General features: G+C 40.5%; 1 long non-coding RNA gene across 2 annotated transcripts; it reads left to right on the forward strand.

Annotated features, from left to right (window-relative positions):
* The first annotated feature begins 1415 nt into the window (after positions 1 to 1415).
* Positions 1416 to 14954, forward strand: LOC126985143 (uncharacterized). Of its 2 annotated transcripts, none has more exons than XR_007738345.1 (3): positions 1416 to 1865; positions 12104 to 12194; positions 12442 to 14954. It is a non-coding gene; the product is annotated as an uncharacterized LOC126985143 (long non-coding RNA). The 2 variants fall into 2 exon arrangements; XR_007738346.1 differs by lacking the exon at positions 1416 to 1865 and adding an exon at positions 8379 to 11725.
* Positions 14955 to 16491: the final 1537 nt, after the last annotated feature.

Raw genomic sequence — 16491 nt, forward strand, 5'->3', positions numbered from 1 at the left:
CCATTCACCTCCCATTTATTTGTTGTCATGTTCATAATTTATATCGCCTCACGGCATAATTTTTTTGTCATTCTCATACACTAAATATTATAAGGACTGACTGTTCACGAAAAGCGCAGGTTTGTGTTGCGATATTGCTGCTGAGCCATAATTGTGGAGCCTCCTTTTAACATATGATGAAATTACTTGCCTCCTGTTTTAATTATGAGTATGTATTTTGTATTCTCTGGAAGTTTTACGAAATGATTGCTTGTCCAGCTTCAAATGCATCAAATATACGCGTGCCTAGCAGGTGCATGGATATACCTAACCTTCATGTGAGGAAAAAAGACAAAAATAAAACAGCAGTGACACGATCGGGGATTGGAAAAAAAAAAAAAACACGACCTCTAAGGTCATGGTGAAAACTTTCTTTTGTCGGTGAGTGACCTATATATAGAAGCATATGTTTGTCCTATCTCCCAAGAACACACGAATTAATGCCCTTTTCCGCATTAAAATTGTAAAAGTGTAAATTAAGTAAAGCTGGGTTTTCTGTAGAATTAAGCAGACTCGAACATTATATAATTGATCAGGCGTCGAGGAAACAAATAGGCTATTTGTCTGTTATCTTCACATGAGGTTTAGATAGCTTATTTACATGTATATATGCATGCGATTTGTTACATATGTGTCTTACCCATGCAAAGTCAAAGTGTGTGTGTGTGTGTGTTAAAATCCCTTGGTTTATGATAACACACACACACACACACACACACACACACACACGTACATGCAGACATACGCACACATGCATTTTGTTCTCTATGCAATACGTTAATTTATTAATTATTAGTAAGCTTTTAATTCTTCGCTATACATATTCTCTATACGTACCCTTTTTAAATTGGTTATCTATATGTTCGGTTTAAGCCTTCACGTATACGAGTTCATGCAGCCACATATGTTATCAAATACGCTATAGCCTACAGTTATGGATTAGTGATGGAGTGGAAATTCGATCTCTTTACCGGTATATTTATCCTTGCACCGGTCGTCTCTGAGTTTGCATCACCATGGCCACCGGCCCCTTACATGTATGTACGTGTGTGTGTGTGTGTGTGTATGAACGCGGAAGTGTGCATGTGGTGACTAATAAAGCACCGATCGAGTGCTCATCGAGTCATGATCCCTTAGAAATGAAAGCTTGGCAAACCTTCGTTCCCATCCTTCCCTGTGACCCGCTTGTGGCTACTGGCTAGCGCGCTCCCTGCCAAGTAAAAGAGCGTAATGTAATATTTGGATTCTAAATAGACACGGAAGCTGTAGGGAGAAAAAAAACATAGGTATACCTATACTCTGGCATCTCCATTTATATTTTGAGAAAACTGGAGAGTGGTAAACAACCTTGAAAACAGTGAAAGAGGGAGGGAAGACGGGATTCTCTGTACAAGGGCGTGAGAACCGAGCGAAAGGGTGGTGCGGGCCGCTGCCACAACTTTTCGTCCGTGTTTCTCAATGACCGCACACTCTGAAGGGAGCGAACTCGCGGCCCGAAGTTTAATTATTTTAAAGCAAAACTACACACCAAATAATACCCTAACCGGTCCTATATTTTCAATTACGAATACCTATGCTTATGGACTGTGGTAATTTGTTGCCGTAGTAAATTCAGCTTGTTCCGTGTGGTTTATATAATGCCTCAAGACCGAGATGAACTTTGCGTTATTGGAAGGTTGTTATGAACATCCGGGACACATCTAACATGGAAGCTCGGAGGCGCGTGTGAAAATAACTCTGACTAGTGACAGTGTGCATGTCCGGTGATAAAACAGCCATATGCAAGGAACTCTGACGCCTTTTTAGTGTGTAGGGAGCTGAAACAGGTAAATATATAGAGATCAAACGTAAGGGAGGACGTTTGAGGGGGAAGTGTCGGCAAAGGAGGTGTGTCGAATTTGCTTATTTTGCATGTCTGAGGTGGAGATAATGCTCTGGCCCGCCGGGTAGGTGGTTATATTGTAGTGCAGAGTGTGTCGTGTGTCTGGGAAGGGAGGCACAGGGATGAGGTGGGCGGGGAAAGCCAGGAGAGAGAAGGTACAGAGGTGGGAAGCTCTGAGGTACAATGATGAGGCACGAATCCCATTAGGCATGATACCGAGTTCAAAGTTATGCAGGTACTTTAGATCAGGTACAGGTGCTTAACCCGGTAGCAGTGAGGATCATGTTTCTTAATGGTCCCTCTAAGCGAGAAAAATAAGAAACAATCACCTCACACAAACCATTTCATAATATATATCAAAGCATTTGTGATCAGTTTATGCATCATCTATTTTTGGGGGTTTATATCATGGCACAAATTTGGCCCGTCGCTGCTACACGGTTAAGCCACAAATTTGGCCCGTCGCTGCTACCGGGTTAAAGGTGAGCCGTTAAGCAGAGAGAGCAAAGGAGCAGTTATGGTGAATGAGATGGTGAACTAGAATAAAAATATGTAAGTGAGGCATAAGTGTGATATTCAAAGAAAAAGAAATTCTATGTACACAATTATGAATACATTTCTATCATACCTCAAAGTTATAAATATTTAGCTAGTTTTACATCCTGTGTATTGTGGAGTTTGACTAGTTTTTCAGACATCTCATACATTAATGAGGCACAAATTCTTGTAGGCATTACTCCAAGATGAAGATTGTGTTGGTACTTTAGATCAGGTTCAGGTATTCAAGTGTAAGCCATGCAGCAGAAAGGGTGAAGGAGCAGGGGCAATGAGTGAGGTGGTAAAGTGGAAAAAATTGTGTGGGACAAGTTCTATATAGCCCTTTCAATTCTTTAACAACTCCTGCAACACCAATGGTCTTCGTTCTGATTTCCATACTGTGGAACACCATCTCTCCTCTAAACTTCACCTCTTCCTAACTGAAGCACAGGTTTCTGAGGCTACCGACAGGAATCTCTGCTCTCTCCTACTATCTCTGTCCTAAGTTTCTATCCGAAGCTGGATGCTACATATGTACCATATACAACATCACTTGCTCTCATGTCCACAACCTTGATTCTTCAGAATTTTCCCATCATCTGGCTAAGACTAAATTGTTGTTTTATTACTTAATATATCTGTGCTGTTTATCTCACACCTAACAACTAATTACGTATAATTCTTTTGACTATTTGAATTCTGAAGTGGAGCACATCTTGACACACTTTCCTGTCGCTGAAATCTCCATGTTAGGAGACTTCAGTGTTCACTATCAGCTTTAGCTTTATTGGTAGGTATATAATAAGTGCCTACTTATGAGTTTGTATGGGATGTAAGCTGGATACTAAGCAGGTTTATACAAGGCGTGTGGATACGCCATAAATGCTTCTCAACAAATGAGGTATTGGAAAGAAAACTCATGAAACTTACTGGTGCACGAGAGGGTTAATGACATAGGGTGGAGTACAATGTATTAGTATGATCATTTGTTAGCCACACTCTTTTTGGATGTTTCCTGAAGTCCCATCTGAACCTCTTGACTTTTTTTCCTTCTGACTGTACCTCTTCCTTCTTAGGCCCCTTTCACACTTGCATGTGAGGCCCGCGCTTATAATGCGGGCCCGCGTAAACTTATGGCTGATGTTTTCTATGGAACCTTTCACAAATCGTGGACGTCACCTTGGGTCATCTGTGGGCCTGCGTCCGCGCATAGCAGCCAAAGGGTACAGTGTACAATTAGTGTTTTCACATGGCGCTGGCAATGCCCGAGGCTCGGCATCTCTGCAGAAAAAAACTTATTTAGTATCCTAGTGTTTTCAATGGCTATGATGCAACAGCGCAGGGCATTTAACCCTTTCATTGCTAAGCGCTCACAACGAGACTATCCCCTCAGGAGCGCTCGGGCACCCCAGCAGGGGAAAGGGATCTCTTTTAACCGCTATATCTCAAAAACTATTCATCACAGCTACAAAACAAAAACACCAAGATCTATAATGTTCGGTTATGTAAGCCTCTCCTGCGGATGTACAGGAACGTTCAGGGGGTGTTTTTTGCTGTGAGTGCGACTGTCGCTCGCAGCGAGCTTTTAGCACCACCAGCAAGTGACGCTAGTGCTCGCTCTTTTAACCTCTGTATCTCCAAAACTATTCATCACAGCTAAAAAACAAAAAACACCTTTGGAAAGAGGAGGCCAAGATCTATATGATTCAGTAATGTAAGCCTCTCCTGCGAAAGTACAGGCACGTTCAGGGGGTGTTGCCTGTGAAGACGTACATTTATATGTGCGTGACAGTCAGCCGTAAGGCAACTACTGTAGATCTCTTGATGATGGGGTGCTGGCAGGGCAGTATTGCCAACTGCAAAATTTACAACTATTTGGTCAAAATATCAGTCATGTGATAGGTGAAGCTATGCAAAAATGTCGCTATATTGGACAACAACATCCACCAGTTGCTCGTCCGTAGATTTTCCGCGCTGGGTTGACATGATTTTCCACCAAATTTAGTGGAGAACCCACTCAATTGGCAATCCTGTGTTGTGAGAAATATTGTTGGAACGCTCTCATACGCGGGAGATTTGAGTGCGGCTGGAGCTCACAGCGAGCGTTTAGCACCACTAGCAAATACGCCTAACGCTCGCTGCGAGCCTTGAAAGGGTTAAAAATGGCCTCCAGGGGAGAGGGGTTTTAATTTTATGAAAACAAACTTCACCGCATGGATATTTACGCTTTCCCAGGCCTAATGAGCTGAAAACCTCTATTCGTCCGATTTTAAATTTATTCCTCGAATAATACCCCGTAGCTGCCCGCCTTGAGACCATTTATATAGATCTCATTAAATGCATCCTTTCAAACGTGTTGCCTAGAGTCTTATGTGTTTCTTACAAGTAATCAGCCATTAGTCTGGTAAGGTGTATGTGGGGGGTTATATGGATTATTGGTAAGATGGAATTTATAGTAAGATGACCTTGCCTGAGGCCCATAGTAACCAACTGAGAATGAAAGTGCTCGGGCTCATGGTGTGGTGTACGGTGATCCATGAGCAGATGGATGTGTGGGGGATGTGAATGGAAATAGAAAATGTAAACTTAGGTGATGACATTCCTAAGAAGTGTCAGGCATGTGTGTAGACATTTCTGCAAGTGTGTTCTGCTGTCTCATAATTTTTAGGTCATAATGTGTTTTCAATATGTCGCCACTGACAGTTTTCCGTACAGTGTCCTTATTGATTCACATACAGCTGAAACAATAGTGTAATTTAATAATTGATGTTATTTTTCACTGATTATGTTTTCCACTTTGTCGAACTTTTCCAGAGTGAAGACACCTAGTTACCTGATCTACCATAATGCCTATAGTTAGAAAGATCCCCGAATGGTGAGGGCAGAATGCATGCTAGATGTGTTACTAATAACATGTTTTTATAAACAAATTTATAGGCAGAATTTTGCCCCAGCTTGTGATGAAAAACTTACTGTCCATAAGTTTTGAAGTATAATATTTTTGTTCTAATTAAATTATACTAATTATGATTGTGATTAGACTAATTGGTGCAGTTTAAAGGTTGAAGTTTATTGGTTGGATCCAGAAAAAAAACATGCCAGGCTTGTGCAGCAAAGATAGCAAATGTTGGTGTGGGCATACTTTGTTTCCCATTACAGCAGCTGACTGCGTACTAGTGACCCATGGATATTTCATGAATGTCCAGGGTGTCAAATCATAGCTGGAACTGATCACACCACCAGAGAAACAGCAAATCATACATCTTTATCTAAACGTAGCTCATGGCATCAGATACTCCACTTCTGACTCTTTCAGATTTAATATACTTGTAGGTTATTTAGTTATTCATGGACAGCATATTTTATTAATACAAGGCAAAATGTTCTCAAGTCATGGACAGTAAATTTTTCAACATTTATCTGAACTTTCTATTGTTTTTAGCATTTGATGCCAATGTTATGTTATATATGTGAGTTTTACTAATTATTTATTTTGTGTGTAATGTGTGTGTGTAGTTAACTCCATCAGTATGTGTGAGTCAATGCCTGTAGCACTGTTGAATAAACATGGCAATAAACTCAATTCTAGTGTAGTAACTAGAAAGAGAAGAAAGCATTGCTCACCTTGCTTTATTTCCTGCAAAACAAAGCTATTTTGCTGCAAATCTAGCAGCCCCAATTTCTTCTGGGTATCTTATATATGTGTCACAGAGGTGAGTGAAGTCAGGCTTTTAGTGATGCATCATCACTTTACAGTGGGGCCCCATGTCTACCAAATTAAGAGACCGTGGGTTGAGCAACTTAAACTAAGATTTATATATAATTATAACTACTGATAAGGAAAGACACCAGAAACTTGCCATCAAATGCCTTGAATGTGTTTTCTATTGAATAAAGAAATAGGGAGTTCAGAGTGCATTTGCTTACTTAAAGCCCATACCACCGTTGTTGTCACCCTCCTGTGCAGCCAGCTAGACATGCGGCAGCCTCCCTCAATGATTTACTCCTTATATTGCAGCAGTTTAGGATCATAAAACCCAGTATAGTCGTTAACAGGGATGAGTGGGGCAGCAAGGACAACCAAACACACCTATGCTTAGTTGGCCAGTCAGATACACAGCTTGCTGGTGGGGTGTGCAAGTCCAATAGGACAGTGGACCACCAATGCACTACAAAAAATAGCGTCCTTCATGACAACTCTCCCCAAAATATTCCCGCAGCAATAGAGAAATGGTAGAGAAAGTAGAGAGAAAGATGTTGGTAAAGAGGCTGGTTAGGGAAAGTAGAGAGAGTGGGTGAGGATTTGGGTAGGAAAATATCAGCAAAATACCAGAACAAGAAACTTTTCTGGAAAGAAGTTAAAAGAGAAATAGGGGAAGAAAAGAGTGACACTTGTAGCATGAAGAGGAGAGATGGGGTGCTTGTGAGAGGGAATGAGAAGATAAGGGAGGTGTGGAAGCAGCACTTTGAAACTGTAATGAATGAGAGTGTGGGAGGGAGAGCAGAAGTGACTAGTGTAGGAATAAAGATCATGTAGGGCAACCACATCCACAGGGGAGGGTGGTAGGTGAGATAGAGGAGGCAATGAAAAAGTTGAAAGTAGGAAAGGACCCAGGAGCTGATGGCATAACAGTAGAAATGCTGACATATGGAGGAGGTGTAGTTGTGGAATGTATGTTACAGATATGTAACCTAGCATGGGAACAGGGTGAGGTGTCGGAGGATTGGAGAAAGGCTAGTGTTATGCAGCTGTACTAAGGGAAAGAAAGCAGAGGTGATTGTTATAGTTACAGGGGAATAAGTCTACTCAGTGTGGCAGGAAAAGTGTATGGAAGGGATTTAAATGAGAGGATGAAGAAAATAACTGAGAGAAGTGTAGGCGATGAACAAGGGTTTTTTAGGAGAGGGAAGGGTTGTGTAGACCAAATATTTGCACTGAAAATGATAGTTGAAAAATACCTAGGGAAGGACAGGAAGCTGTTTGCTGCATTCATGGACCTAGAGAAGGCATATGGGGAGGTAGTGGCTGATGGGGATGCAGTGGCCAAGTGGTTAGCGTGTGGGCATGTTGAGCCTGAGGACCTAGCGTGGACTAGGTTCAAGTCCCCACTGAAACACGCTGATTTTTTAAGTCATCGCCATGTGGCGAAAGATTACCCACGTGCTATCCGGATCTTCAATCAACCTTAACTTCAGCGACTTTGGTCAAGAGAAGCACTGGGGGGCAGCATGGGCCAAGAAGGAGTCATACCTCACGGCAAGCACTATAAATAAAATTAGCCTGCGCCACGAAAGCCCCTCAAGAAAGCCTACTGGCGCTACAGGCAGCACGAAAAAAAAAAAAAAAAATGCATTGACAGGAAGGGTTTATGACTTTATGGGATGTTCTAAGGGTATATGGTGTGGGAGGGCATTTGTTGGAGGGAATCAGATCCTTCTATAAGGATGCGAGTACCTCTACGAGTGAATGGCAAGTTGAGTGAGGGTTTCGGTGTAGGTGTGAGTGTGAGGCAGGGGCGTGTGATGTCACCATGGCTTTTTAATGTGTACATGGATGGTTATACGAGAGAAATGAAAGTCAGAGTTGGGGAGCTTGGTTCAAGGCTGAAAGTGAGAGGTTCAGAGGAGTCATTGGTGGCAGGCCTGTGTGCAGACGATGCAGTATTGTTGGCGGAGAATGAGGGGACACTGCAGAGGATAGTGGATGAGTTTGACAGGGTGTGTAAGCGGAGAAAGCTGAGAATGAATGCTGGAAAGAGTAAGGTTATGGTATTTGAGAGGGTGAGAGCAGATCATTGATTTTGCAAAGCCGTACAGAGTCAGAGCAGAGAGCACAATGAAGTGTAGGATAAGGTTAGGGGAGGAGAGAATAGAGGAGGTGACTGAGTTTAAATATTTAGGGACAGTTTTATGTAAGTATGGAAGGTGAGATGAGGGAATGAGCAGTGAAAGGCAGACAGGTAGTAGGTGCATTGGGGAGAGTTATGAAAGGAAGAAGTGTGCGGTAAAGAGGGGAATAAGGAACTGCCAACTCTTGTCATATGCATCAGGGATGTGGACATGGAATGCAGCACAGCAATCATGAATATGTGCAGTGGAGATGAGTTGTATAAGAGGTGCATGTGGTGTTTCAGGATGGGACAGAAAGTAATGAAAGTGTGTATGAGAGGTATGGTATGAGTGTGACAGCAAAAGGAATGGATTGTGGAGTGGTGGAGTGGGTGAAGCGTGGTGCGCTGAGATGGTTTGGACACGTGATGAGAATGGGGGAGAATGAATATATGAAGAGTGTGTATGAGGGAAAGATTGAGGTAGGGGGTGTCTGGGGAAGACCACCAGTGAAGTGTATCAATAGGGTGAGTGAGTATTGGAGTGAGAGAGTTGGAAGTAGCAGGATTGAGTGTGCTGAGAGGGAGTGCCAGAACAGGGAGAGATGGAGACACTTCTGCCGCAGCCACCCCCTGGAGGAAAGTTCCCGTGAGGGAGCAGGGCGTCGGAGATATAGATAGATAAATATAAAAGGTAGTGGCTGAGTGGTCAGTGTGCAGACATGGTGTCCTGGGGACCTGGGTTCAAGTCCCACCCTCCACTACACACTGATAATTCTCATTCACGCTGCCCTGATGACTACTTATCAACCCAGGCTCTAGAGAAACTGAAGAGGAGAAAGTGGGGCTTGGATGGCTAGCATGAGCCAAGCAAGATGGGGCCACTATAAAAGCACTTTCCTGTGCCAGTAACGGGCCAACCAGCTGGCCCAATCAAGAAAGCCTACTGGTGCAATAGGCCAGACATTGAAAAAAGAAGCTTCTTTGGAAATATTGTGAGGAAGCTGTTGTGTGGGATGCCATCCCATTATCTCAATGGACTCTTCCCTCTTCCTGCTGGAGTTTGTGTGCCTAAGGGGTACATTGAATGCATGGATACATGTATCCATGCCTGCAAGACTTGACTCACTCTCCCGCTGTTCCTGACTGGGCACGCTGCTGAGTTATAGCCACATCTCATGGTTTACACTTAGCATGGTGTGCCTGCACTTGTTTGAACACATACCCGCCCCACACCTTCTCGCTATCTGCCTTCCCACTCTTCAGTCTTGCATATGTCCTTTGGCTATGCACTCGTTCATGACCTAGCATCATATATCTGAGCTTTACTTTTCACTTGTAAGTGTTTTATGATTACATCATGCTTCAGCATTTCAGCTGTCACTACACAGCACCTTATTTTTAAAAAGTTTGAATTTATATGTATGTTAGGGTAGAGGCATTGCACAACTCAGAATATTGAATAATTTAGAAGAGGTTTGAGCTCCTATCTTGCAAAGTTATGCTGTAAAACTTTTACTGTACAATTAAAGAGACATTATTCAGCCATTCTACTACTCATTTGCACTCATATTTTACAACTGGATTCTCCCTCTACCTTTTAAAAAATTGGTTTCCATGGAAATTACATTTGCGAGTAAAGAGATGTAAGGGAAAGTACGTAGTACAAAAAAAAAATTGCAGATCTACATTGTTACAGCATAATTACATTGCACATTTAATGTTATTATTAGATGTTATAATCAGCTCTGTGATAAGGAGTTAAGAACTACCTCTGAGACTGCAGTTACTGTTGCTCTGGGGAAAGGGAGCATGCCTTGCAGATATCGACAGTGAAAGACTATAGGTATACAGGATATATAGTATGGATATGAGAGTAGAAAATATAGAGTGCAAAGGGGTAAAATGGGTAAAACATTACCATCAAAGTGATCTGAGCATGTGAGAATGCAGGATGTTGATTTTGTGAAGAGTGTGTATAAATGTCAGGTAAGAAAAATGGGGGTTGGAAGGGACACATGATAAACATATAGTTGGAAAGGATGGTGAGAATGTTGCAAGAAGGGACTTTGCTGCATTGGCAAGTTCCAGGAGGGAACAAGGCATCATAGCAGTAAATTGTGAAATTTTTGCTTATCTCTGAGGTGGCCCTACACATCATCTTTGGACAAGGATGTGGTTGCTGGCAAACACATGAGCTGACTCTCTTAGTAGGTTTCTTTTTCTTTTTCTTTTTATTCTTGTTTGTCTATCTTTGTTTTTCTTCTTCCTCTTCTTTTTCTTCTTCCTCTTCTTTGCCTTCCCATCTAGCAGTGTGTGGGTTTTCAATGCATGTGTTGCTAAAGTTTGCGTACTAATATTTTCTTACATTTATGTGTTTTATTTGTGATATTCCAACTGATGAGGAAACTCCATCTTAAAAGGCAAGGGTGCTGGATGTTTCAGATAAAACTTCTTAATGAAATGCGAGGTTGTGCTCTCATGGAAAGAAGAAAAATTGTTACAAGCTAATTAACCAAAGAATTTTTGCATATTTGGCAGTATAATGTTACAAATTTGATACAGACAGTTTTTTAGATTTTAAAAATTGTTTATGTGACTGTGCATGATTGTTTTATTTGACATGATGTTAGTGTGAATTGCCAAAGTTAATCTTCAGTATGTATATATTTTTCCTGTTCTGTTCTATGTTAATTATACTTTGGACCAGGTACATATCCACATCTATCACAGCTGCCTCCTAATGAAAGGGAGTTGGTGTACCTTAATTGGGGATCATTTAAAAATGAATGTGGTATTGATAAAATAGGGACTCTTGTTTAACGTTTGAAGGGTGTATATGCCTTGTATCTAATTCTACATTCATTGTAGGTCAACTCTAATTGTATTCCTCCTCAATATTTTCTGTTATCCATGTCCTGCTTTCCAGTACACCCTTACTTTACCCTGCAGAAAGCTTTGTAAATCGAGTTCTCGGTAGAAGGATGATATTGAGACTTTTCACCCTTATTGATATCCCAAAGTAAAGATTATATATGAGTAAGGTTTAAATAGTGAGCTTCTAGGAAGCAGGGTATAATAGGTGAATTCAAGGTAATCATTGAAAATAATAGATATCCATCAGAGTTAAGTTATGGCAAGTTTTTTTGTACTTTACCTTGAGAGCATAAGGCAAAGTAAAAACAAAAAGATAGTATGTTAGTAACCTCAAAAGTTTTATGCTTCTAATCAACAGGCATTGTTTTCTTTTCAATTCCTATCAATTTTTGTTTATATGCCAGCCCGTACTGTACAGTGAGCTCAGTATTGTTACTGTGACATCACTTCCTGTGTTTTCAACTGTGCCAGACACATTATCTTTAGTCGTGAATCAGGCCGTCCAGGTGCTGTCCTATGCACCTCCTCCCTAAACACACTTGCACACTGTGTGCTCTGTTAAGTAAATTCTAGTTTCTTTTGTTAACTGAATATAATGAAACTGAAGCTTCATATGGTTTAAGATTTCTACTCTTGTTTGTGTTGCTTTAAGATTATTATTAATTATTGCAGATAGTTAATATGGCCTTATATTGAATTATCAAGCGATTTCATTTAAATATGATGTATCATGTGATACTTGTCAATATCTATTGTTAAAAACTATTGACTGAACCAGTCAGTCATGACTGGGATGAATGAGAACATATAATCTCATATGAGTCAAAGTTGATGAATTTATGAGTCAGTAACTGTCATTTGTCATTTTGAGATTCTTTGTGTTAGTTAAGATCTCATAATTCATTTATTTTATGGCACTGATATTGTTTTATTCTGACAGGATGGAAAATGCAGGAAACATTGGTTCTCGACGCCGTGAGGGCAAAAAGTATGCAGTGGAAGATGAGGCCTTGGATAGGATCGCAAAAGAGGTTAGTTATTATATTTATTACTTTTATGAACAGAATTTATTTTCTATGTTGTCTTATGTTTTGACAAAGCATAGAAAAGAAGGTAAAATGCATAGCTGGGCGTTATCGCGATAAGTTATCGCGATACTTTATCGGTGATAACAAAATCGGGTTATCGGCCATCCACTACTTATTTAAATATGTATCGGTATCTTCGTTACTTTTGTAACCAAACTAGCGATAATCGCTACTTTCTTCCGCCTCTCAGAAAGAAAAACGTTGTCTCCTCCCTACTGCGCATGCGTGGCCCAGTGTTGTATGAAAAAAACTTCGGGGTATGAAATATCTTCGGTGAAGAGATTCTGATTCTGATTCAGCCTTCCACCAACTCTTAATTACGGTTAAAAAGCTTTGTGAGACTGTACAGTTCTACGCTTGCTGGACTGAGCATGCGCAGTTCACGAGAGACCAGTGTTTGTAAACAAAAGCGACAGCTTTTGACGGTGGGGAAGCCAAATAACACAACACTGGTTCAGGTGTTTCTAGTATATTACCTTCCATATGTACGTGTCAACGTGTGGTTTTCAAGTTTTGTAAGTTTTCTAAAATACAGATAATGAAAATTTGAATTCATCTATGTTTTTCTATCTGAAATATCAATATAGTATCGTTTTCGTCTATCGGAGTTATCGCTAGCTAGTATCGGAATTGTGGATTTATATCGGGTATTGGTTATCAGTTATCGCCTATATTTGTGTCTCCAGTTAACGAATATCGGTTATCACCAATAAGGTTTTTCATTAGCAGTTATCGGTTATCGGGAATAAGGTTTTCTGTTTTCGTGCCCAGCTATGGTAAAATGCCACTCATTTGTAAATATCACTGATTGGACAGCCGACTGAGGCAGCCTCTTTCCCCACACATCATGGAACCAGACCTCACCACACTCCAAGGTTTACTTTTATGCTCTGTAGCCCACTCATTTCACCTAATATATACTTACTTGGCTATAGAAAGATTGCAGATTATAACTGTCATAAAAACAACTTAATTTTACAAAAAATAAAGGAAATAATACGAGTTTAAGTCAAAGACGGGGTTAAAAATGTTTACATAGTTTTTTCATGCCAATTTTTGGCATAGAATTATTAAACTACCATAAAAACAAATAATGTCATCTGATAAAGAAAATTCTCCTGAAGACGATAGTGTCAACAGATTATCGATAAGTTAGAAAGGAAAGGAGATAAGCAAGTTTATATACAAACGTAATAAATTGTAATACGGGTTGAGAATCATTTATCCGTAATTCCAAAATCCAAAAACATCCAAACTCTGAATTCTTTTTAAATGCTGACTTTTTTTTATTTATTTATTTTTGTTCCGCCTCCTCACGGGTGGGGAAAAGGGGTATACGAAGGCCGTCAGGGTCAAATGCGTGCGTCCCTCAGGAAGGCCACAAATCCTTGCCGGGTGACGGCTCATGAAGGGGAAAGGAAGATGCCGATAGACTGACTTTTATCGGCTGACGTCAGCCTAGCCGACCAAGTCGGTCTGTCAACGTGGACTGCCATGTCTCTTTGTACAAGTCGCAGATGTGATCGTGGGTTCCCTTTGTTCACCACAAGATGAGAGTGCTCAAAGTAGAAAACATTGGGAATAGAGTCTCAGTTAGGGTTGGCACCTTGAGCTAAAATAATAAGGAACTCAGCATCCCATTCTCCAATACAGAATGAATCCATATTTTTAAGGAACGGGTGGCAACCCTGAAATTTCTCTAGCCTGCCATGACTGACAGCCACTGCCCACTGTTGGTGGAGGCAGGAGGAAGGGGGGAGGGACATTACAACGCATATTTTATACGTATTTCAGGACGACCCTTGACAAACACAAATTTATGGACATGTTTTGTGGTTCACCGAAAAATGCACTCACTACGGTTTTAAGATACTGAATTTATCCACTTAACCAGCCAAATACGGAACAGATGGCGTACGAGTTAGGTTTGGTTAGTTTAAATTTATTCGGCACATAGTTTGGGGCGGCGGAAATACATAACGCAGCGCAGGACGGGACATAGTGGTGGCGGTCCATTATATGCAGGTCAGTGTTGCGAGAAATACCTCCTCGCAGAATCAAGTCACTCTGCTGTTCAGTACACTTGCATACTGGGGGAATACACTGCAAGAAAAACATAAATTTGCCTGGTTTTGTTCTATTTTGTCCACTTGTGATCTTTGTGAGCAGTGAGTGAAATATAGAAACAGTACGTAAGCAAGTTGAACCTCTCTGCGAGCTATTTTGCAGCTGCGGGTGCACAACAGGCAATTGAAAAGTCAATCATTTAGTGATTTTCGGAGAAAAAATACCTTCTCCATAATAAACAGCATCATATTTTGTCCAGAAATAAGCAGTCAGCATCTCAAAAGTAGTAGGCTACCCTCTCAGAAATAATCCCCTATTTCAATTTTCATTTTATTTAGATTCAAATAAAAATATTCCGAAATCTGCAACACCTTTGGTCTCAGGGATTTCAGATAAGGGATTCTCAACCTATATTGGGCTATCTGTGACTTTGTTTTGAAGCTGCTCATCCTTTGCCTACAATTTTGTATACGTAAAAGCTTGCTTACCTCCCTTCCTTTCTAATATATCGATAATCTGTTGACACTACAAGTTGAGAATCCTTTATTGGAAATTCCAGAATCCAAAAGTTTTTTTAATGTGACATGACACGTCACAAATTGAAAATTCCATAAAGTGATGGGAAGGTTCCACCACGTACAGCTGTTGTGTGCTGCTCTGGGTTGCCAGGTCCGCAGTTTATCCGTCCAATTGGGCAGGTAAACCTACTGCTGCATCAACACCTTGGCTATAAAAGCATCTGCCCTCCACCACCACGGGTTTTGGGCGGCTTTTGGGATGGGAGTGGGCGGGAACACAGTCCACGACCTGGCAACTCTGGTGCTGCTATGTGTTAGTTTGTTGTCAGCAGTCGTGATAGGAACACGTTTGTTCGTTGCTCATTGTGATTACCGTGTGTTGTGTGCTCTATGATGTAAAGATATTGTTGAAAATGTCAGAAGGGCCTGGATATTTCAAAATCCAAAAAAAAATTGAAATACGCAACACTCTTGGCCCCAGGAATTTCAGATAAGGGATTCTCAACCTGTATCGTCTTCAGGAGAACTTTCTTCATCATATCATCTTCAACATCTGTTTGTTTTTAACAGTAGCACAATAATTCTATGAAAAAATCAGCATATAATATAAAGCAGTATAAACATTTATAACCCCGTCTTTGATTTTAACTCACACTATTTCCTTTATTTTTAGTAAATTTAAGTTGTTTTTAACACATTAACAGTGTGCAATCTTTCTGCTGTCCAATGATGAAGAAAGCAAATATGTATTATCACTATTATGTGACATGAGTGGGCTACAGAGCATAAAATTAAAACTTGTAATGTGAGGGAATGCTGCCTCAGATGGCTGTCCAATCAGTGATGAGCTTACGAAAGCAGTCTTGGATCCAGTTGCTAGCTACAAATAGACAGAGTACAGCATAGTGGCTAAATGTGTAAAACTATATTTATAGACAGATGGATGAAATAATATCTCTGCAAAACATCAGTTTGGCTACAGTGGAGGAAGATTTTGTGTCATAAATCTACTAAGTTTCTATATAACAGTATTTGACTTGTTACAGGAGAGATAAGGTTAGGTGGACTTTATATAGGTAGTTCTTGAATCACCTAAGGGTTTGGGATTCACAGGCTGGTCATAAGTCAAATTGGTTGTAAGTAAAAATTTATATGATGAAATAATATGAAATATTATTCAGATGTTCCGCCGGAATTAGAGCATCGTTCCTGCTCCTCCTGCCCTCTCCCCTTAACCCATCTCTGTCCTCATGAGTTAGCCTCTGATCAACACAGTGATGTCATGTAGGCTGGACAAACTTATGTTGATAATCCATCATCTTCATTTTTATTGTTCTTTTTTTTGTGTGAAGTCTGTTCTTCCCAGAACAAACTTCTGTTGAAAGGAGTAGATATCAAGTGTCAGGATGGATGAGAGTGCCACAGGGATCAGTGCAAAACCAGCACAAAAACATATTATTACACCTCAGAATTACCGTGAAATATCAGCTTAATGAAATTTCCCTTTCAAACATTTCCAGTACCTGAAGTATCATGGACTACAATGAGACAAAAATAATAGCCATAAGTACACTGCCAACTGGAATATAGAATATAAACATTATTTATCCTTCAAAATATTTCTCTTCATTCATCACATGATATCTATGGGAAAA

The sequence above is a fragment of the Eriocheir sinensis genome, chromosome 58, assembly GCF_024679095.1.
Source record: "Eriocheir sinensis breed Jianghai 21 chromosome 58, ASM2467909v1, whole genome shotgun sequence".
NCBI lineage: Eukaryota > Metazoa > Arthropoda > Malacostraca > Decapoda > Varunidae > Eriocheir > Eriocheir sinensis.